Source organism: Lathyrus oleraceus, chromosome 3, assembly GCF_024323335.1.
Source record: "Lathyrus oleraceus cultivar Zhongwan6 chromosome 3, CAAS_Psat_ZW6_1.0, whole genome shotgun sequence".
NCBI lineage: Eukaryota > Viridiplantae > Streptophyta > Magnoliopsida > Fabales > Fabaceae > Lathyrus > Lathyrus oleraceus.
In genome coordinates, this window is record NC_066581.1 from 161,927,243 (window position 1) to 161,951,875 (window position 24,633).

Sequence of the window (24,633 nt, forward strand, 5' to 3'; positions counted from 1 at the left end):
GCTTCGAATACTTGAGTATACTTGATGGTTATTCGGGCTATAATCTAATTCTCATAGCGGAAGATGATGTTACCAAGATGAGATTTCGATGTCCTAGAGCTTTGGGGACATACAAATAGGTTGTGATGTTGTTCGGTTAAAAAAACGCCGGAGCAACCTATCAAGAGCCATGAATGTCATATTCCATGATTTTATTGAAAATTTTATGCAAGTATACATTGATGTTTTTGTGATAAAATCTTCATCTGAAAATGATTATTTGGATCATCTTCGATGCTCATTTGAGAGGATGAGAAAATATCACTTGAAAATGAATCCATTAAAATGTGCTTTTGGTGTACATACAATTATAATTTCATGCTCAAATAGATAATGTTTTAACTGTTAAAGTTTGAGAGTGACAGTGGCATCCATTCTTGGAGAAGGTACGATAGTCGAAGAAGAAGGTTGAACCTCAGCCGATATTTAGTGAAGTTATTGCAGCTTTCTTAGGGCCTCTGCTGGATTCTATCGCTTCATGGCCAAAACTTATTCTGGAGTGAGAGTGCTAGAAGAAGAACCTTCGCGAGCAACGGCCGGAGGGGCCTCGGTTTGTTGAGTGTCAAGATTTTGTTGAGCCTCAGGCGACATGCTTCGGAACTCATCTTGCCTTTGAGTACTCAAGAGAGTAGCGTCTCAGCTGGTTGGGTTTCGACCCTCATATTGATTGTGGGCTCAGTAGGAGTTGAATCAGCCCCATATTCCTATAACAAAGAAGTTATGATCAATGTCGGAGAATAATTCATGAGGTGGCGAAATAAGCGGAGTCAAATACCTGGGGAGCCATGTGTTATGGGGAAGTTGGAGTATTTTTTATTTGACCCTTGGGTGCAAAGACTTTAGTAAGATCATCAGGAACTGAGGTCTTTGCGGTCGAAGAATCAATTATTGATGGAGGTTTTTTGGCCATAATCTTTTTTCGGGTTGGAGTAGGCGGAGTAGCTGGTTGTGCCTTTGATGTAGGAAAGATATGGGAATGCACGCTGCCATCGGAATCTCCACTTTCGACCGAAGGCACCGCTTCAAGAACCTAAGTTATAAGATACGTAAGAGGATGGATGAATTTAAAAACATCATGAAACGTTAAGACACGAAATACCTTTGGTTTCGGAGTCGAGGGCGCCTTTTGTCTCTTTGAAGGTTTGCTTGGGGCTAGCGCAATAGCTGGAACCCTTTTTCGACCCTAGAAGATAAAAATAGAGATACAAAGAAGTTGTTATTTTACTTCTCAAATAAGGAAAAGGTGAGGGAATATTGGTTACCTTCTTTATTTGGGCCTCGCCAACATTAATGATTTGGATTGTTTCGTTGGGAGCGTTGGTAGTTGACGGTGGAGCAAGCGTTTCTCCATCAAGAGTGGAGAAAGCGTTGATCATGTGTTGGAGAAAAAGTGAACTGATAAAACATTGATGTTGGTAGTCGGACCACCACTCGTTGAAGTATTTGGTTGTCAAGAAGGATAGTTGGAATTTAAAGACTGGTAACTCGAGGCGCTGAGTCGACTTGTGAAATCTGAGGCAAGCTTTTATAGCCTTTAAAGTTCAGCGGTCGACAAGCCTAGACAATGTCAGTCAAATGAGACACCAGAGACTTTGGTAACATATGGCTAAGGCCAAATTGGCGAGTCACCAAGTTGGGTTGGTAGCTCATGAAACTATATCCCTTTGACCTTGCCTCTATTCTGAAGAACAACAGTGTAGGAGTAAAAAATGCCCTCCACATAACACTCGACTGTGCTGCATCTTAGGGAGAATCACCAGGGAAAGGATTTTTAAACCATTTTGGGCAAAATATTCGATCCATGAATGGGGCCGTACCTGGAACAAATGAATTAACATTGATGAACATATTGAGATACTTCGTAAAAAGGTGTTTGTTGGGAGTCTCCTGGCATGTTATTAAGGCGAGTCTTGCGCCTTCGACTAGTCGATCCTGGTTCAAACGCATTACATGCTATGACACCGGATAACCCAACTGGTACTCGAAGGTGGCGTTTAACCAATGTTGCAGCACCCACGTAGGGCCATACAAGTTCAAGGCCTTTGGAGTAGAGTGGAGAAATTTCGATTTTAGGGTCCCAAGCCCTAGAGAATGGTACAGGGAGGCTAGCAAAAGTTTACCTAAAGAAACTTGTCGACCTTCGTGGATTTGGATTTCCAGGCTTATATAGCTCTTGGCTATTTGCAAAGAGCCAAGACAGAATACATAATACGAAAGCCAAAGAGTTAGAAATGCAATATGCTCTTCATCAAATACTTCGACATAATTTTGATGATGGTGGTCTTTGATACAATTCTAAAGACTAGCACAACTGAAAGAAAAGATGGTTTATGTCAGAAGCGTAGGGTCGAAAGTTTCGCCCAAAGGTGATAAACCTGTAATAGCCGCCACTTCGAAAAGAGTTAGCGTCAGCATACCACAGGGAAGTTGGAAGGAATTAGTCAAACCTTCCCAGAAATACATCGAAGAAAGCAACATGCATGGGTTGATTCGGTCTCCATACTCCGTTGATATTAGAGTTTGCGTTGAACTTTGTTAAGCCAAGCCACATACTCCTTATTTCCAAGAGTAGGCATCAACCTAAAAACTCTGGCCTTTGGGTCCATGAACTTCACGTCGATGGTACCATCCTTCTCAAAAGTTAGTGGAAGAGCAGGAGTAAAACCAAGAAAGTGGGTTTGAACATTTTTTGGTTGTGTTTTGGTGTCTGGATGCGGCCCATGGAAGGAAATGAGTTTGTCAACAACGACAAAAGGAATAAGCATTTGGCGTTGCCAAATTTTCACTACAGCCTCATCAGTCGATGTTGGTTGGGGAATAGGTTTTAAACTTTTTGCTTCAGTAAGCTGGAACATGATAGGGTTGTTGTTAATGTTGAAAGTGGTTATGTCCTTGGTGTTAGTAGAGGAAGCCATTGTAATGAAAGAAGAAGATAAATGAGGAGGATAATATCGCTTTGAAGAGTTATAGAAAAAACGTACAGATGAAGAAGCAAAAAGAAAAATGTTGAACATGAAAAAGTGGTATTTATAGGAAAATAGAATGGCAACCAAGGGTTAGTCGATTGAAAACAAATGTCTGACCCAATGGTAGTGGTAAAGTTAGTAAAGTTAGTTGAAAACCCACGATCTAGGAAGTAGCTTCTAATGATGGCATTTTTTTGGGAAATCGTGGCGCAGAAAGGAATCATCATTGTGCAGAGCATCATTAATGATTAGACATCCAACCGAAATTTGGGAAAGTCAAAATGCCAAGTTTCTCATTCGAAATGTCTCTCAGTCAAAACTGGCCTTTTAGGGGGGCAATTTGTTAGCTAGCAAATTTCGACCATACATAAGGGAGAAATCAAAACATGAGAGATGCAGTCAAAAGCGGATCGACAGTCAGGAGGGACCTAAGCCAAGTCGAAGTGAAGTTGGCAGAGGGGGTGATATTGTCGAAGTCGAAGCGAAACATGCCATGATTGATACAAATCATTGGAAGCAAAACGTGAGGGAAGTTACTAGAGACATGGGTTGACAGGGTATGACGCGTGGCGCAACACGAATGGACCATAACCACCTAGCAGTTATTTTTTATTACTATTTAAGTAGATGCGATTTTCATTTCTAAGGGTGGCATTTGTAACATTGCAATAGGAAAAAACTTGAAGTATCAAGCGTCTAAGAGAAAAGAGTTAACTTCCTGCAAAAATATACACTTGCTTCCACGTTTATTTTCAAACCATTTAACTTACCAAGCCATTTCATTTTTTTGTTCATTTACGTCTTTATCTTACTTTTACCCTTTTATTCTTGTTGCACCTTTTCTTGCATACATTTTTACTTATTGTTCTATTGATCCAAACATTTTACCAACAAACACACCGTATACTTAACACATGATTAGTTTAGGATTTTGTAGTCGATCCTGCAAGTAAACCTCGATAGGAAGGCTAGAGATTGTTCGCGTGGTGCGAACATTCTGACGCCGATGTTGATTATTTGAATTTTGAGCCCAATGATTCTGACGTTAACGTTGACGCAAAACCTGAGATGGATGATTCAGCGGACCTTGACAGGGTTATTGATACTGAGGACCGGGAGGTAATAGTTGTTGGCATTGAACATCGGCTGCATATGGATGTTGATAATATGGAACCATAAGCAGAGTTTGTGGATACGACTGAGAGCCATGTTCAAGTTGTATTGGTAATACTTCATGAATGTCATAGCCAACTCTTTTTAGGTGTGGACGTGGCTCTGTTTTAGTTGCATATACCATTCCAAGGACACTCCACTATGACTTTCTTGAAAATAATGGATGAGCAACTTGTAGTTGCGAGAGTATCCAACCATCTTTTGACAATACATTGTCAAATGAATCTTTGGACAACTAACCCCTTTGTACTTTTATAAATCCGATGTTTTGAACTTTGGAGGTATTAGTAAATCTAACACTAAGCACATGTCTAAAGGGTCCATATCAAAATAATCATTCCCTTATATGGCTTTGAGTCTTTCTTCTAACATGCGATGTTTTTTAGCAGTCTTAACTAGTAAAGGGTCTTTGATTTTCCTCACCGAGATTGCTCCTTGGGAATTTGGATCTAAGAATGCAAAACTATGATACTCAACAGTGTTATGAGGTGAAGAATGTCCATCTCGGACAATGAGATATTCTTGTATAGTAGGGTTCTTAAATGGGATCCGAACATGTTGAGGTTGAGTTTGATTGTTCACTAGAGGTGGAATGACATTCTCAATGACAAAGGTTTGTTGAAAGTTGTTCTCTCTCTTTAACAAAGCCATCATAGCCTCTACAATTTGGTTCAACTGGGTTTTGATCAAATCAACATCTTCTCTCGATGCAAACTGGTTTTGTTGTCTATGGTCCATGATCTTTCAAGAACTACTTTTAGTCCGATACAAGTGTCAGGAAATCAACTACGGGTTATAGACAAAGGATGGATGAGTTTTAAAGGATATGCATTGCATGCTGATGAATGAAGATGCAATGGTATGAATGTATGTAATGTGATGCCATATATATTTATTATTATTATTTTGATGTATTTTGATGTGATGCCGGGTATGATTTAGGGTTTTATGAACGGAAACCCAGAGTCATAAATCCACAAGAATATTTTTCTCTTACGAAAACTACATGTCGGTCGTCAACTTCATCAAAGGAATATATTCTGGATGATATCTTTGTACCGACCCTTACGAGAACTACATCTCAGGGACCCGTACTATGCGACCATCGACTTTGGTTCTAGACATGGTTCCTAGAGTCACGAATTCACATGAATATTTGTTGCTTACGACAATTGCATGTCGGGTGTCAACTCCATAAAGAGAACTTATTCTGAGCGAGGTCTTCGTACCTACCCTTACGATAATTATATCTCAGGGACCCGCACTACACGACCATCAAAAACATAAACGTAGCAACAAAAATGAAACACGTAATTAAATAAATAAATAATGAAAAATTATCTACTAGATTCCACAAACATAATTTTATATTTAGAATATGAAAATAAATAACAACAAAAATTGAATATCAACAACAATGCATCAGCATATATTTGCTTGATTCAACATCTTATCCATCCTCATGACAAAAGAACTATGAATTCAAGCTCGGGGTGATGTTGGGAAGTTATTGGATATTTTATTTATATAAAACAAACATCAATTTGCATTTTACCCTTTTTGTTCATGAAGGTTCAAGAACACTTTAAACTCTTGATTCAGCCATCTTATTCATCCTCATGACAAACGAACCATGAATTCAAGCTTAGGGTGATGTTGGGAAGTTATTTGATACATTATTTATATAAAACAAATATCAATTTGTATTTTACCCTTTTTGTTCATGGAGGTTCAAGAACACTTTAAACTGTTGATTTTGAATTAATGGAGTTTCCATAATGGTGATTAATATACTAATTAAGTGCAACAAAAATTAAATCATATTGAACCATTTTTGCTCATGGAGGTTCAAGAACAATTTAAATTCTTATTTTTGAATCAATAGAGTTTCCATGCAAAGTGGTAATGAATAAGATACTAATTAAATATAGCAAGAATAATAATGCAAAGAAAATTAAATAAATGAAAATTAAATCACATTTTATCACTTTTGCTCATGGAGGTTCAAGAACACTTTAAACTCTTAATTTAAAATCAATTAAGTTTCCTTACAAAATTGTGATGATTAAGGTACTAAATAAATGAGTCAAGAATAAAAATGTAATAGAATTAAATAAATGTCAAGTATAAGAGCCTACCTAAAATAAAACTCAATAAAGAAATAAAGAAATGACAAGAAAAATGAAGAGAGTTTTGTCTTAGTTTTTGTGAATGATTGGTGGTGAGATTTGTGAATGAGAATGATTTTATTTATATACTCTAAAAAAGTAGTTTGGGAATTATGCAAAGAGTATGAATACCTTTTAGAAACTTATTTAATTAAATAGTGAATAATTATATAATATATGCATGAAATAATGATGTAATAAATTAGAGATATTTTGGACTTTCTGAAAACATTGATTTTTGTTTTATGATGCATGAAAATGATTAATAAAGTTCAAATGAATATTTTGATGATAAATCAAAGATCATGAATTTATTTTTCAAAATGTATAATGAAAAAAATGCAATTTTAATCAATTTCACCAACATATAAAATGTTGACTTTATGTTGAGTTTTTTTTACTATATTGCATATATGAATAATTATGGTGACTTTTTTTAATGATAAAGATACATATAGCTAAAAATACAAAACTTGACAAATGAACATATATTAAATAAATTTAAAATATTCAAACAAAATTGGGACATGACAGATAATAATCCTCTCATATTCATTCTTTTCCATGGTAATCTCAGAAACTTCAGAAACTTCAAAAGGTATGTCACTCTTATTATTCTTGAGTATTTTTCAATATATTAATATACTACAATTTATGTTTATCCTATTTACTTAAATTCATCAACACAATCATATTAATAACACACTATAAAAATATGTGATAAATTACATAATATAAATTACATAAAAATAATACTCATCAAATTGTGGTTTAAATTAATCAAATATAATGAAGTTGAAGTTAAAAATCAAAATTCATAAACTTCATTTCAATTAACTTCACACTTATAGTAAACAACAATAATGACTTCTATATTATATTAATTACGGAAAAAATTGTGAAATTAAATTTTTTTTAATACCTTCTTTTATAAGTTTTTAAAATACATCTAAAAATACATAATCAACTAATAACCCAATTAAAAAATTGAGAGATAACCATTTCTATATTATATTAATTTAAGGAAAGTAAAGTGAAAGATTGGGGAAGTTTTATGAACATATTTTATTTTGTAAGTCATTTCTATATTATATTAATTTCTAGGCAATCCAATTGGCGCCTATGTGTTATTTTTAAGAGGAGGCGCCAATTTAATTGGCGACTCCCTTAAAAAAGTCTCAAATGAAAAAACCTAAAACATGAAAGTTGTATATCTTTTCAAGACAATGAATTTGGACATAAATTTTGCATCATTTAGATTTTTTATGAGAAAGTTATGGGCAGTTGAAGTTGGACTTCTGAGTTTTTGAACTGTTATCTGACCTATAATGTCTTGCATTACTGCATGTGTTTCTTTTAGAGTTATGAAATTTTGTCCAACATAACATTTGAAGTAGACATCTCAAATTTTCCAATGCACTTGGTCCCACCTCAAAATAATTAAAAATGAGTGAGTTAGGTCCCAGCGAACGTGACCCAAAATTAGGGTTTCTGTCAAAATGACCTATAATGTTTTGAAATGAATGATGAGCTTCCAAGTTTCAAATGGATTTTTAATGAACATGAAAGTTGTTCATATGGCGATTGTTGTTAAAACTTGAATGGAGGCGCCAATTGGATTGGCTAGGGCAGGTGCCCTAGTCAATCCAATTGGCGCCTATGTGTAGGTTTTAAGAGGAGGCGCCAACTCAATTGGCGACTCCCTCATAAAATGCCTTTTTTGTCTTATAAATAGATGCGTTGTGTAACCTATTGTTTCACAAATCATATAATCATTTGGCTATCATGTTTGGTGTTCGTCGCCGATACGGTAAGGTGATTTATGCGAGAGACAAACCTCAATTGCTAATACTGTTTTGGAACATCACCACGTTAGATCAACTGAAGAGGGAGCTGGTTCGATGGTTAGACGGGAAAATACCAGAAGGGGAAAAAATCAGAAGTATTGAGAGACTTAACAGTATCTTTGGTTGGGTGCGAATGAAGACTGATAAGGATGCTAGGGAAATGATGTTCGGTCGAGACGACATTAATTTGATTGTTTTAATAAGTTAGAATTATTTATGTTTTCAGATGTTTCGTATTGATGTTTCGTATTGGGACAGTTGTTTTTGTTGTGTCCAGGTTAACGACAGATACTACATAATCTTATCATTTTATCTGTGGAATCCATATCTGTTCTGATACGTGTGCTGTTTGGCCTTCCTTTCTTCTTTCTACGCATCTCTTCATTGTGCGAAACAATATCTCCTTCATATGGAGGACAGTAATCCTCCATTGGTAGTACTGAAAAGCTTTGACTATATACATTCATGATGGTGTTGGCCTTGTACACATCAGATAAATGGGTGTAAGCGTCTTGACGAGTATAAACGCATGCTGCAATGACATGGGAGCAAGGTATGGGGAAGGCCTGAAATTTTCCACAATCGCACCAACTTCTGCGTAGTTTAACCATGTCTTAACTGACGCAGTCATGCCAAATGAGGTAAAACCAAGTCGTACTTATATGGCTTGGTATAGATCGGTTGGATTTCAATTCATCGCCGATGATATGTACCTCTATGACCCACGCCAGACAAGTTACACACAAGAAGGATCAACATCTAACCCCCAACAACATTCCCAGCCCGGTTACTCACAACCACCTATCCGTCAAACTTTCCGTTCCACAAACACACAAACATACAACCAAAACATGCCATTCACCCAACCCCAATACCAAGAACATCCCCCATACCACCACCAACAAATGGACCATCAACCTTCGATCGAACATCGCTTTGCACCCACACCATCACCCAACCAAAGTCGCCTTAGCCAAAACACTAACCGCCCCTCCTCCTACCGTAGCCAAGAACCCCAAACATCACAATACCAAAACATCCCACAACCATACCCTTTCCAAACACCCCAACAACCTTTCCAACCGTTCCTAGACCCATCATTCACACCCATGTCTCCCTTCAACCGTCCCGGTCGCCCATCCATAAGTCAACCACACCCCAACTTCTCTGGCATGGGTCATGAGCTCAGCTACGCCGGTACACCATCATTGAATACAGAAGACTATGCTAAGTTGGTTGAATACCTCAACGGATCTTCTCTTGTAGGAGGTAATGACGCTCCTGGACCATCAGATGAACAAACACCGGTGCAGAATCGTCAACGTGGGTTAGGGACAAGGGTTAGGGACAAGGGTTAGGGTAGCTAGGGGATGTGGGACCGGAGGTCGGTTAGGTGATCTCGGTCATCACCATTAGGATTCTTTGTGTAAAATCCAAATTTTATTAATATCAATTCGTATTATATCAAATTTATCTTTGTGTAAACTCCAAACATTAGGTTTCTTTGTCTAAACTCCATTTTGGCAAAATTCACATACACATGTTTTGACTGAAACTCCATTGAGATGTCTACTTAAATTGTTATGTTGGACAAAATTTCATAATTCTAAAATAAACACATATCATAATACAAAACATTATAGGTCAGAAACCCTAATTCAAGGGCTTGTTATTGTTATGTTGAAGGGCTTGAATTTGGTCCCTTTTGGCAAATTTCACATACACATGTTTTGACAGAAACCCTAATTTTGGGTTAAGTTCGCAAGGACCTAACTCACTCATTTTTAATTATTTTGAGGTGGGACCAAGTGCATTGGAAAATTTAAGATGTCTACTTCACTTGTTATGTTGGACAAAAATTCATAACTCTAACACAAACACATGCAATAATACAAAACATTATAGGTCAGATAACAGTTAAAATGTCAAAGAGTCCAAGTTCAGGTGCCCATACCTTTCTCATAAAAATTGCAAATGATGCAAAACTTTAGTCCAAATTCATTATCTTGAAAATATCTACAACTTTTATGTTGAAGGTTTTGTCATTTGAGGCTTTTATCATTCAAACAGAAGGGCTTGAAGTTGGTCCCTTTTGGCAAAATTCACATACACTTGTTTTGACATAAACCCTAATTTTGGATCAAGTTCGCAAAGACCTAACTCACTCATTTTTAATCATTTTGAAGTGGGACCAAGTGAATTGGAAAATTTAAGATGTCTAATTCAAATGTTATGTTGGACAAAAATTCATATTCCTAAAAGAAACACATGCAATAATACAAAATATTATAGGTCAGATAACAGTTAAAAAACTCAGAAGTCCAACTTCAACTGCCCATAACTTTCTCATAAAAAATCCAAATGATGCAAAATTTATATCCAAATTCATTGTATTGAAAAGATCTACAACTTTCATGTTGGAGGTGTTTTCATTTGAGGCTTTTTAAGAGAGTTGCCAATTGAATTGGCGCCTCCTTGCAATTTTTAAGAGGGGTCGTCAATCCAATTGGCGTCTCCTCCTAAAAGTGGGGTATTTTGGGAATTTTGCTGAAAAGTGGGGTTTTTGGGGAATTTCTTCGAAAAAGTGGGTTATCTCGGTAAAAAAACCATAATATGGTGTAGGTGTTACATTCAATGTAAAAGTAATATTTCTCATATTTATACTATATAGCTCAAGAAAAATAAATCGTTTTTTCCTTATTTGTTTTTATAAAATTTGGAATTTTTATTTATCTAGAAAAGTAAGTTTTGCATTACTGAACAACAATGGGAATGAGCCTAATCAAAAAAAATTGAGTAATGGACTTAAGGCCATATTTATTGATGTTTTGACTTAACAAATGTGAAGGACAAATGTATGTCAGCATACAGTTTTTAATTTGTAACTTTTTTCCTGTGCTAGTGGAAGTTAAGATTACATCAGAATTATTAATAGGATTAATAATTAAATTCTTTTACACTACGAGTGTATTTCAATTAAATTTTAATAATTATTATATTATTATGTGGGATAATTTTTTTTTGGTACGGAAGAATTACTATTACTATTAATAATAATATTATTATTATTATAATTATTTATATTATTATTATTATTATTAAATAGACATAGTAATAAATAGAAATAGAAAACCATTTTTTGAGTGTCATATTTTTTAAATACGTGTCTAGCCATTTTTTAGGAATAGATTTGAATAATCCAGTCAATTCTTAAATTAATAATATTAACTAATGAATAATTGAGAGTTAGAGTAAAATGAGAAATAGTTTTTGGAGTGTCCTATTTTTTAGTTTTTTTAATTAATATTAATTATTGATTATTGATTTTTATTTATCATAAAGTAAAATTTTGAATTATAATAATTTTATTAAAAAATTAGTTTATTAAAAAAAAATGTAAAATTATTATTGAATAAATAATAAGTGAATAATTTTTATATATTTATAAGATATTTTCTCCGATTTTATTTAAGTGTCAATTTTTAAACTTTCTAAATAACCATTAAAAAGATATTATTATTTTTTTAAATGATTTAATTTTTTTAAGAATGTAACACGTAAAAAGGAACTGAACAAATAAATGTGAAAAAATAAAAGGTAACTTTCTGGTTGAAAACACAATTACCATTGAGTTTTCATATCTACTTTTAGGGGTGTTCAAATCCAATCCAATCCAAAAAAAAAACCGAAAACAAAAAAAAACCGAATTTTTTTGGATATGTTTAGACCACTTTGAAGAATAACCGACCGGTTCGATTCGGTTTTCGGTTGACTGCATGAAAACCGAACCGATATTTATTCATATAGTATTCTCATTAACTCTAATTAATTAAATAATTGTTCTTGAATTTCTACTGGAAAATTGAATTGTTATTGAATTTGCAATTCAATAATTGTTCTTGATTTGCTTTTCTACAATGATGATGATTGTTGTTCTGTTACATACAGGAAAATTGAATTGTTATTGAATTTGCAATTCAATAATTGTTCTTGATTTGCTTTTCTACAATGATGATGATTGTTGTTCTGTTACATACAGGAAAATTGAATTGTTACAAGATTCTAAAGAATATTAAATTCAATTAAATTAAATTCTTTATTGCAATTCTATTGAAATTATATTAAATTTATTGTTGTTCTTTTGTTCAAATCCAATTGTTGACGGAAAATTAAATTGAATTGTTTTTCTGTCATGCAAATTTATTGTTCAAAAAATTCACCAAGGCATGTAAAAAATATTAAATTGTTGCAGGAAAATTCAATTTAATATTTGAAGTGTCATATTGGAAAATTCACCATCCACGGATTCCACGGGCATGTAAAAATTAAATTGGTTTCTTTTATATATATATATATATATATATATATATATATATATATATATATATATATATATATATATATATATATATATATATATATATATATATATATATAATGTCATATAGAAAATGTTTTTGTCAGAATTTAAAAAAAAATTAAAATTAAAATTATTTTAGATTTAGAAGTAGTGTTTGTTTAAAAACCGAATAAAACCGAATCGAATAAAACCGTATAAATTGGATCGGATCGGATTGGATTTTTTTTTATTGTCATCCAATAACCGAACCAAACCGTATGCTCTTTGTATCTTTGAATCGGATGATTTTTTGTCTCAAAACCGATCCAAACCAAACCGCGAACACCCCTATCTACTACTATCATAAAACATGCGTGAAAAGAGGGAAACATAAAGAAAGTAAGGGCCATCTTATCTACTACTATCATAAAACATGCGTGAAAAGAGGGAAACATAAAGAAAGTAAGGGCCAATTTGTTTTGGCTTTTTTTAAAAAAAACTTTACAAAAAAATTTATCATAAAAGTTTTAAATGAAAATTTGGTTTGAATAGTTATTCTTAAAATATTACTTTAGGTATTTCATCGTTTCATGGAAACTTTTTTTGAATATCAAAATTTCAAAAAATCACTTAATTTTGAAGCTATTTCAAATAGTTTTTCATAAAAATCATTTTTCAGATACAATTTTTTGAAAAAATTGTGATTTTTGACTATATTTTGATCTTCAATAATGTATATTTATGTTATACAATGAACAATTCAATCTTTTAATTTATAAAAAACAAATTTAAAAAAACGTATAATATTTTGAAAAATATTTTTGTAGAATTCATTTTCAAAAATATAAAGAAAAAATCAATTTTTTAAAGCTAAAACAAACTGACCTTAAAAATCATTGTTAACCAAGATTATATCCAAGATTTTTTTTAAGTTAAAACAAACTAGCCCTAAAAATCATTTTAACCAAGATTATACCCAAGAGTATTACAAATAGCATACTTTTTGAAATCCAAAAACAAAAACAATCAACCAGAAAAGCACTATGGTGTGAATAAGAGTAATCAATATCATCAAATGAGTATATCAATCTTCTTATTTTACATTTTTCTATTCTCCATCCCCTATTTTATTGGCTTCAATCTCGAGAACACCGCTTTCCAAATTCTTATACGTCTGCCCATGCTGCACATTCTCCTCTTTCTTTTCAATTTTAACCCTGATTTATAATAAAATATATTAATAACAAATAATAAATAAATAAATAAAAACATCAAGTTACACGAATTATTAACGGTATTCACCTAACTGTATCTCTTGTTTTTGAACAGACACATTTCTTATTCATGGAAAGTTTGAGAGCCTCAATTGCAACTTTCTCCTTTTCATATTTTTATCCAATTCTTCTATTTTGAAAGTTTTTTTCAACCGATTCTTCATCGCAACGCTGAAATAAATATTGCAAAAGTCATAATTAATAGTAAAAAAAATTCAATTGAAATTAATATGCAAATGTGAAATAAAAAAGTCGTACATCATGCCAACATGGTTCTTTCTAAAGTTAAAAACAAATTAATGATAATCTAAAATCTAATGATTTAAAATAAAATATAAAACTATTTAAAGTTAACTTAAAACCATTTAAACATTAACCTTTTCAAGTCCTTAAAACCATTTGACATTAACTTTCCAAAAACCTTTTTAATTGACATTTAAATCCATTAACCTTTAAAAACATTCCACTAAACTAATCCTCAATTCCATTTCAATCATTAATAGTTAAATCCATTTCAAACATACTCCATTTCAAACATACTTTTATAATCTTTTAAAAGCATCATTCCAAATCAATTCAATACACATTCAAATACCATAAATTTCCTACATTAAACCCAATTTCATGAAAATTCATTACATTCCATAATTGGCCATTCAAATTCCATTTATAACGTTCATTTAATGTTCCATTTAAGACATTCATTTAACTACAATCTTCCAACCAAGATTCCAAATTTTGTTTCAAGCAATGTGGAAGGTATGACAACCATTCCATTTCCACCTACAGAACAAAAAACTCAGCAGCTCAACCTAATGATTCACTCTGTAGAAAGTCAAATTCCAAGCTCCTTCATGCTCTTCCTATATTCAATCAACATTGCAATCATGAAAAAAAGATCACAAGTCAGAAACTCTCATTCTCAATCCATGCATCACTCTCACTCACCTCAGAAGTCTCATCAAAGTCTCTCACTCTCGGTTCTCACCACGCACAATAACAAGAAAAACGCAAACGCAAAGAATCACTACGCCAAAAAGTGCTTTTGGCAGCACCAAAAAGAAAGCGCTTTTTAAAAAAAGCGCTGTAATAGCTTGAAAAAAAATTCGCCTATGCGTGTAAAGCGCTTTTATGGTAAAAGCGCTCTTATAGGTCTCAGTCTCACATCTATGAGTTTCACACTTATGAAAGCGCTTTTAAGGTAAAAGCGCTCTTATAAGTCTCATGGGTTTCACACTTATGAAAGCGCTTTTAAGGTAAAAGCGCTCTTATAGGTCTCAGTCTCACATCTATGAGTTTCACACTTATGAAAGCGCTTTTAAGGTAAAAGCGCTCTTATAGGTCTCATGGGTTTCACACTTATGAAAGCGCTTTTAAGGTAAAATTAAAATATGACATGTCTTAAAAAATGCTTACTTATTCTAACCTCAAAATAGTATCAATACTGATAAATAAGAATATACAAAAAAAAATGTATAAATAGTATGTCACAAAAAATATTTCCAATGCCAACAAGTACTCGAACCATAATTGACATGAATACAAAATTACAAATACAGTGAAAAACATTATATTAATAATAACACGCCAATAAGATATAATTATTATTAATATAATATTTATAATAATTTAAATAGACTTAATTATTTTATTAAACAAAATTTGTATAATTATAATTATGATAAGTGAATTACAATCATATAAATTAAAATTTATTATATCAAAATAAAAAAAAAGAATGTAAAATTGTATACACGATAAGTGACATTACGATTATATAAATTAAGAATTTTTCATGTAGAATAAAATTCTCAAAATAATAAATTTTCAAATATACTTATTAGTTTAGATTTTATTTATTTATTTATTTATGTGAGTATATCACAAGAAATTAATTTATAATAAATAGATAGTTTGATTTCAGAATACTCTAAAATTAATTTCACTATTTCATATTTTATAATTTTAAAGGTGCATATAATATTAATTTTTCGGCACAGTATCAGGCGATTCACAACATGGTGACGGGCAGTTTACGGCATGGCGATAGGCGATTTCAGGCATGACGATAGGCAATTTTCGGCATGGCGATAGGCGATTTCTGGCACGGCGAGATCTTGACTAGGGCTCTACCGTGGTGGGAAATTTGTGATAGGGTTACAAAGTCCGTTGGTTCGGAGATCTCCCACGATGGTTTAAACTCCTAATCATCGGATTAAGGACCACTCTGGTGAAAATCAGACTGCCCTCTATGCCAACCCTCTATTCCGATGGACTTCACCATGCAAGGTTTGAATTCGTCAGGTTACTTTCTTCACTCTTAGAAAAAAGACCGAAAGTTGATTTCTGCCTATTTTTTGAATAAGTGTTTATTTTATGAATAAACGATTATCTACACCTTCTCGCAGTGGAGAGGTCATAACAAAATTGACTTAAAGTTAAGTATCCAAATGAACTGCAAGCAAGCCTTTCAAGCTTCTTTTCGGAATTATAATAAAACTTGCTATATTTTCGGAGTTATAATAAAACTAGCGCTATAAGAAAACTGAAACAGACCTATAACTTGCTATGTTTTCGGAATTATAATAGACAAAGTAAATATCAAATTGCATATAGCTTTTTTTATGGGGCCGAGGAGATTTGAAAAAGAAGAGTAATCGGGTAAGGTGGTCGTCCATTTGTAAGTCGCGGAAAATTCAGTTTAGCGTTTATTACTTACATACTTAAACAACAATCTGGAGAATTGCATACATTTTTACAAGAAAGAATCTAAAAGACAGCATCAACTATTCTCTTTTTCCATGCTAGCTACAACATCAGTCGCGGATTTTCTTTTCAGCTTCCCTTATGAGATTGGAGTAGTGTTCCTCATATCCTTCTTTTCTCTGAATTGTTTCATTAAGCTTAGACCATGTTTCAACTATTCTTCTTTGTGACACCCCTTTCTTATTGAGTTTAGACCTCAATTTCTGTATCAGTTTCTCTTCTTTTTCAATCTTTTCCCGTTCTTTCTCCATTTCCTTCTCTTTTTCCATCAGACACTCTTTCTCATCGACGATTCTTAATCTGAATAATAGTGATAAATATCAGATACTAATTAAAATTAAATGCGAAAGAAAGCGATAATGAATACAGAAACCAAAAACAGATACCTTTTTCCTTTTTCTTCCGAAACTTCCATGCTAGCATCTTCTCTGCTGTGAGTTTTCTTCTTTCTTGATTTTTTCTTGCCGCTTGGATTTTCCATGAGAGAGAATGAGAATGAGTGTGTGTTTTTGAGAGAGAGTGTGTGTGAATGAGAAGTGATCAGGGAGAATGAATACACTCTCTCTCAAAAACACACACTCATTCTCCCTGATCACTTCTCATTCACACACACTCTCTCTCAAAAACACACACTCATTCTCATTCTCTCTCTCATGGAAAATCCAAGCGGCAAGAAAAAATCAAGAAAGAAGAAAACTCACAGCAGAGAAGATGCTAGCATGGAAGTTTCGGAAGAAAAAGGAAAAAGGTATCTGTTTTTGGTTTCTGTATTCATTATCGCTTTAATTATCGCTTTCTTTCGCATTTAATTTTAATTAGTATCTGATATTTATCACTATTATTCAGATTAAGAATCGGTGATGAGAAAGAGTGTCTGATGGAAAAAGAGAAGGAAATGGAGAAAGAACGGGAAAAGATTGAAAAAGAAGAGAAACTGATACAGAAATTGAGGTCTAAACTCAATAAGAAAGGGGTGTCACAAAGAAGAATAGTTGAAACACGGTCTAAGCTTAATGAAACAATTCAGAGAAAAGAAGGATATGAGGAACACTACTCCAATCTCATAAGGGAAGCTGAAAAGAAAATCCGCGACTGATGTTGTAGCTAGCATGGAAAAAGAGAATAGTTGATGCTGTCTTTTAGATTCTTTCTTGTAAAAATGTATGCAATTCTCCAGATTGTTGTTTAAGTATGTAAGTAATAAACGCTAAACTGAATTTTCCGCGACTTACAAATGGACGACCACCTTACCCGATTACTCTTCTTTTTCAAATCTCCTCGGCCCCATAAAAAAAGCTATATGCAATTTGATATTTACTTTGTCTATTATAATTCCGAAAACATAGCAAGTTATAGGTCTGTTTCAGTTTTCTTATAGCGCTAGTTTTATTATAATTCCGAAAATATAGCAAGTTTTATTATAATTCCGAAAAGAAGCTTGAAAGGCTTGCTTGCAGTTCATTTGGATACTTAACTTTAAGTCAATTTTGTTATGACCTCTCCACTGCGAGAAGGTGTAGATAATCGTTTATTCATAAAATAAACACTTATTCAAAAAATAGGCAGAAATCAACTTTCGGTCTTTTTTCTAAGAGTGAAGAAAGTAACCTGACGAATTCAAACCTTGCATGGTGAAGTCCATCGGAACCCAGAGGGTTGGCATAGAGGGCAGTCTGATTTTCACCAGAGTGGTCCTTAATCCGATGATTAGGAGTTTAAACCATCGTGGGAGATCTCCGAACCAACGGACTTTGTAACCCTATCACAAATTTCCCACCACGGTAGAGCCCTAGTCAAGATCTCGCCGTGCCAGAAATCGCCTATCGCCATGCCGAAAATTGCCTATCGTCATGCCTGAAATCGCCTATCGCCATGCCGTAAACTGCCCGTCACTATGTTGTGAATCGCCTGATACTGTGCCGAAAAATTAATATTATATGCACCTTTAAAATTATAAAATATGAAATAGTGAAATTAATTTTAGAGTATTCTGAAATCAAACTATCTATTTATTATAAATAATTTCTTGTGATATACTCACATAAATAAATAAATAAATAAAATCTAAACTAATAAGTATATTTGAAAATTTATTATTTTGAGAATTTTATTCTACATGAAAAATTCTTAATTTATATAATCGTAATGTCACTTATCGTGTATACAATTTTACATTCTTTTTTTTTATTTTGATATAATAAATTTTAATTTATATGATTATAATTCACTTATCATAATTATAATTATACAAATTTTGTTTAATAAAATAATTAAGTCTATTTAAATTATTATAAATATTATATTAATAATAATTATATCTTATTGGCGTGTTATTATTAATATAATGTTTTTCACTGTATTTGTAATTTTGTATTCATGTCAATTATGGTTCGAGTACTTGTTGGCATTGGAAATATTTTTTGTGACATACTATTTATACATTTTTTTTTGTATATTCTTATTTATCAGTATTGATACTATTTTGAGGTTAGAATAAGTAAGCATTTTTTAAGACATGTCATATTTTAATTTTACCTTAAAAGCGCTTTCATAAGTGTGAAACCCATGAGACCTATAAGAGCGCTTTTACCTTAAAAGCGCTTTCATAAGTGTGAAACTCATAGATGTGAGACTGAGACCTATAAGAGCGCTTTTACCTTAAAAGCGCTTTCATAAGTGTGAAACCCATGAGACCTATAAGAGCGCTTTTACCTTAAAAGCGCTTTCATAAGTGTGAAACTTATAGATGTGAGACTGAGACCTATAAGAGCGCTTTTACCATAAAAGCGCTTTCATAAGTGGAGACCTATAAGAGCGCTTTTACCTTAAAAGCTCTTTACACGCATAGGCGAATTTTTTTCAAGCTATTACAGCGCTTTTTTTAAAAAGCGCTTTCTTTTTGGTGCTGCCAAAAGCACTTTTTGGCGTAGTGAATCACCAGTAAAAAATTAGGATATCACACACACTATAAAAATTACCCATCACTCTCTGATAAACAGAATCAATCATACCTCTCTCTCACATTTTACACCTCTCGAAATCACTCTCCCTCCACCATTCATAGATATCACTCTCCTCTATCATTGATGGGGAGGTCTGGGAAGAGAAAGAGAACAAGTCTGGAAAAAGCTCAAAAACGTGCGTTCGATAAAAAAAAATGGACAAAGATTATGATGCGTTAATGGAGACGGAAAAAAGAAGAACAAGAGAACTGAGGCATGCATTAGGTTATGAAGAAAAGTTTGGGAAAGAATTCATGATAATGGCAGAATCAAGATGATATTGATTTTCTTCCATTATCTTTTTTTTCATATTACTTTTATATCTTTGATTTTAATCTTTTCTTATTTTTATATTTAGCAGTTCTGATCAGTCTTTTATTATGGAAAAGACGCAAGATAGAGAAAAAACCATGGAAAAAATTAGAGTCTTGGAGAAAGAGATTGAGGAACTCTCCTCTTTCCCCAATTCTGATACTAAGAAAATTAAGTAAAGAACAATTTAATTTTTATAAGATTATGATAAGTGTGTGAAAAACCATTTGATCTTTAGTATTAATTTAGTTTTATTATAAATTACTAGGAAGAAGATTCAAGGAAAAAAGAACAAGATCGATGACTATATGAAACATCACCATGATCTGGGCAATGCTATCGAGAAGAAGCAATTAGAAGAAGAAGAAGAATGGAGAAAGAAGCTATGTTGAAACTAGAAGAAGAACATTGGAGAAACTATATGCGATTGTAATGAAAGTAGTTTCATTTGCTTAGTAAATAGAAGAAAATTAATAGAAAGAACTTAGTGATGTGTACTAAATACTGTTAATATCCAAACTATTGTTCTGTTTGCATTTTTTAAATATTTTTTCTTTTTCATTTTGGCTAATTTTGATTTGAATATTCATAGTGGTTTATAGGATCTGTTTGGATGGCTTAGTGTGAGTTTATTCAAATTTATTGTGAGTTTTTTTTAACTGTTATGGAGAAATTTATGTACGTGCTTGTGGGCTCAAATTGATAAGCTCCTCTGCTTATGAATTTGAGCTTATCAAATTGAAATTTGAGAAATACCGAAAACAACCGACGGTAGAAGGAAACGCAGAACCACCGAAAATGGAAAACGCTGAATAAAATCAACCGCAATCGAAATGCTTCTTTCGTTTTCCTCTTTTATATCTTCGAATATGTTTCTTCAATTCAAAGGACAAAAAGGAGAAGGGGTGGAATGATAACAAGAAAGGTGGTATTGGCTCATGAATGTGTGACCAATTTCCATATGCAGTTATGCATCATAAAAAATTAAAGATTACCTTTTTAAAAATAATAATGAAGATCTTTATATCTTTTCTTTTGCTGCTGAAGAAACTTTTTCTTGTGTTGTGACTCAAGCGGTTTTCATGGCAAACTAGGTTATCAGGAAATCAGTTCGCCATGCATAATATTTATCTCATTCTATCCAAAGTTTCAAGAATATAGAATATGAATGTTCCTGAATTAATGTCTTTTTATGTGGTTTTGAAATGATAACTACTGCTTTTGCTTGCGCCACCAAATCGTTGGTGTTGACTTTTTGTTTATTTTCCTTTGTTAATTTCCACTTTGCAACATTCCACAGTTAATACATATGGATGGATTTGAAATCTTTAGTGCTTTGAGTCTCTAGGAGTTCACTTCAAGTTTAAAATCTTGATACATATCCCTAGTAATGGTTTATCATCTCGCAAAATGTCTGTGGTAATGGTTAATCATCTCGATATACATCCTCTGGTAATGGTTGATCATCTTATTCTTCAATCCGTAAATGATTCTCATATCAATAAACCCAAATTCCATACAAGTATAAATTTTAGTTTGGCAGAGTAATGATGCAAAATTGTGCCTTTGGCCTTGTTTTCGAGCAAGTAAAGGAGGCTGGCAATTTCTGTTCTTTTCATGTACTGGTCAAAATATGTTGGGAGTCTTTGATGTAGCTAAAAATTTATTTTTGGCTTTAAAGGCTATCAAAACCAAATCAGCTGTTGAGAAGATGTTGTGGTATTTTCTTTATATCCCATAGTTGTTTTCATATTATCAAGTTTAAAAAATAAATATCCCTTGTAAGGGGATGCTAGTCAAAAACTGGTTAATTTGGCCCAAATACATCAGTTTTTCTGCAACTATTGCTGGTGGTGATGCATCTCATGATAGGAGTTGTGTGATTTAAAGGTGAGCATGGCTAATTATGCATACAGCCTGTCTGCCGTACCATTTAGGATTATCGTCTTGGTTTCTTATGATTTAGGTTCGACTGGTTATTGATCCAGGGGTTATTTATGCATTTATTGAATACCTGCACACAAGAGACATTAAAGGTTGACAGTGGTTTTAGTAAGATTTATCTGGTTATTACTATATATATGTATTATTTATTTATGTTGAATTTTTTCAGATGATTATGCAGCTGTTTTATAAACAAGCTGATGGTAGGAAAATTGAGAGTAGAAGGGTGCTTGCGGCTGTTGAACGTGGGAGGACTGTTCCAAATTGGCGACCCCACCTTCTAGGTGGTGGGCTAGGTACTACTAGAGTAGGGGGCGAAGAAGTTATTCAGCGACATTCAGGGAGGTAAATAATTTTTGATTTTTTTTTATAGAATTTCATCTTGTTAGCACCGACACTTCAAATTGAAGGTGTATTGTTGTCAGGCATGACAATGTTTACATTCAATTTATTCATTCCTGGGTGGTGGACCAGGAAATTGTATCGTTATTCGCTGTTTGGAATTCATTCACCCTTTCTAAAGTTTACCAACCCTTTGAAAAATATTATGTTTATCTGTTGGAAGTATCTGGCACATATCTGGTTATCTCCTCTCTCCCCTTCCACTCCGAATTCCAAAGCATTAAAACTGACTGAAATCGAAACATTTTTGTATCAAGATTTGTTTGCATTTAACATTTTTGGTTCATGATGGATTAGGTTTGCTCAACTTATGAGCTGAACCTCGAAACATTTTTGTATCAAGATTTGTTTGCATTTAACATTTTTGGTTATTGATGGATTAGGTTTGCTCAACTTATGAGCTGAACCGTGGATTAAATTGTCATAGACTTAATATGTCTTATTGAATATTGTGTAACTAATTTGTTGGACGCTTCCTCTCTAAGGTTGAAGGAAAATTCTGATTAGCCTTGATTTATATTCAGGGAGCAACAGCAGTCAGGACTTCGCGTTCTGAAGAACCCGTAGTGCGAGAGGATCGACATCCTTGATTTATATTCAGGGAGCAACATAAGTCAGGACTTCGCGTTCTGAAGAACCCGTAGTGCGAGAGGATCGACATGTTGATCGGTAATAATTTGTCTCTGATTCAACTTTAACTTGTTTATTGGTTTTTGTACTCAACATGATTGCTGACCATTCTATCGTTTCTAGAAAATAGAGGGGGAAGGGTTATGGTTTCCCAACATTATATTTTATATTACTATTTTGAAACAAGTTTGACTGCTATTGGCCAAATCGTTTTAGGGACAGAGAAAAGTCATGCGAAAGAGGTATGGACAGAGACAAAGAGCGTGAGCGATCACGTGTACAGTCTAGCAATAAGGCTAGGGATCATGATCATAAAGAGGACAGGGACCACAAGGACTGAGACCGGGATAGGAATAGGGACATAGACAGAGGTAAGGATAGGGAAAGGGAAAGAGATCGCGGACGTGACCCTGATTGTGGCCGGGAACGTGATGTAGAACATGATCCTTATCGCAAAAAGAAAAGGATTATGAAGTTGGGGAAACTGACCAGGGACAATCCGATGATAGACGAACTGATTATGATCATGTTGAATCTAAACACGAGAAGGAACTTCATGTTGAAAGAGAGCTAGACTATGAACCTGATGATCATCATGGGCGGTACAATCAACCTGGGCATGGACATAGACATGCAGATCCTGAACATGATCCTGATCAGTATGACCATTATGAGCATCAGAGAGGACGAGGGGAGTATGATGAAGAAGATGCCCATGGGGATTACAATCAACCCCCTGATCCTGATATGATTGAAGATGACCATCCCACTGGAGAAAAATCTAAATCACGTGATAGGGACAGAAACTATGATATGGACCGTGATTATCATCGCTCTGAGAGGTCCCATCCACGAGTATATGATTACTAGAAATTTGAGATAATACTTTTCAACTCCACTGATAAGAATGGAAGGGCTTCCATAGCATCACATTTTGTTTTTAGAGGCTAATTATGAGGCAGTTTTGCTTCACCGAACCATGTATTTTGATGCTGCATCAAGCTGTAGAGCATTATTGTGTTAGTTTCTTAACTTTAGAATAAATAACTTTCTTATACTGATTGTTGCCTCTGGTTAATAACAGTTTCTCGTTGGTAAGAGTATTGTGAGTCCTAATGAAAGTGACTCTATAGATGTACCGGGCTTATCTGTGTGCATGTGTGACATGTTTATCTCGATCATTCGTAGCCAAGTTATGTGATTCCCCTTTTCTTACTAGTTTTTGAGTTGGTAACTTTTAGTTTGCAATTTTTTCTTCTATTTTTATTTTTATTATTTTAATTAATCTTTTTTTTAGTGTTAATTTATTATAATTTATAATAAAATAAATATGTTTTAAATGAAGACACAAAAAAAAATCAAGTTTTGTATTTAAAAAAATTATAAATATCTTAGTGCAAGGTTTCTTTCATTTTCTTTCTCTGCCATTTCCCCTCAAATTTTCTCCATTCTCTTTCTCGTCCGATCCTACTATTGCTCTTCATAGCTATTCATTCTTTCTTGGTCATTTGTCTTTCTCCACTAATATATATATATATATATATATATATATATATATATATAAAGAACATATTTTATGAGAGTAATATTTTTTATGTGAAAATATAAGAAAGGGTTAAATAAGTTTTTAATCCTCGTAAATATTACTATTTTTCACTTTTGATCTCTCAAAAAAATTTCTTCAAAAAATAATCCTTCTAATGTTTTTCATCAAGACATTTGATATCTCCTGTCAAAGTTCGTTAACAGAAACTAGTGTTCCACATTCATC

General features: G+C 33.2%; 1 pseudogene; it reads left to right on the forward strand.

Annotated features, from left to right (window-relative positions):
- Positions 1 to 21,296: 21,296 nt before the first annotated feature.
- LOC127130210 (U1 small nuclear ribonucleoprotein 70 kDa-like) lies at positions 21,297 to 23,804 on the forward strand (annotated as a pseudogene).
- Positions 23,805 to 24,633: the final 829 nt, after the last annotated feature.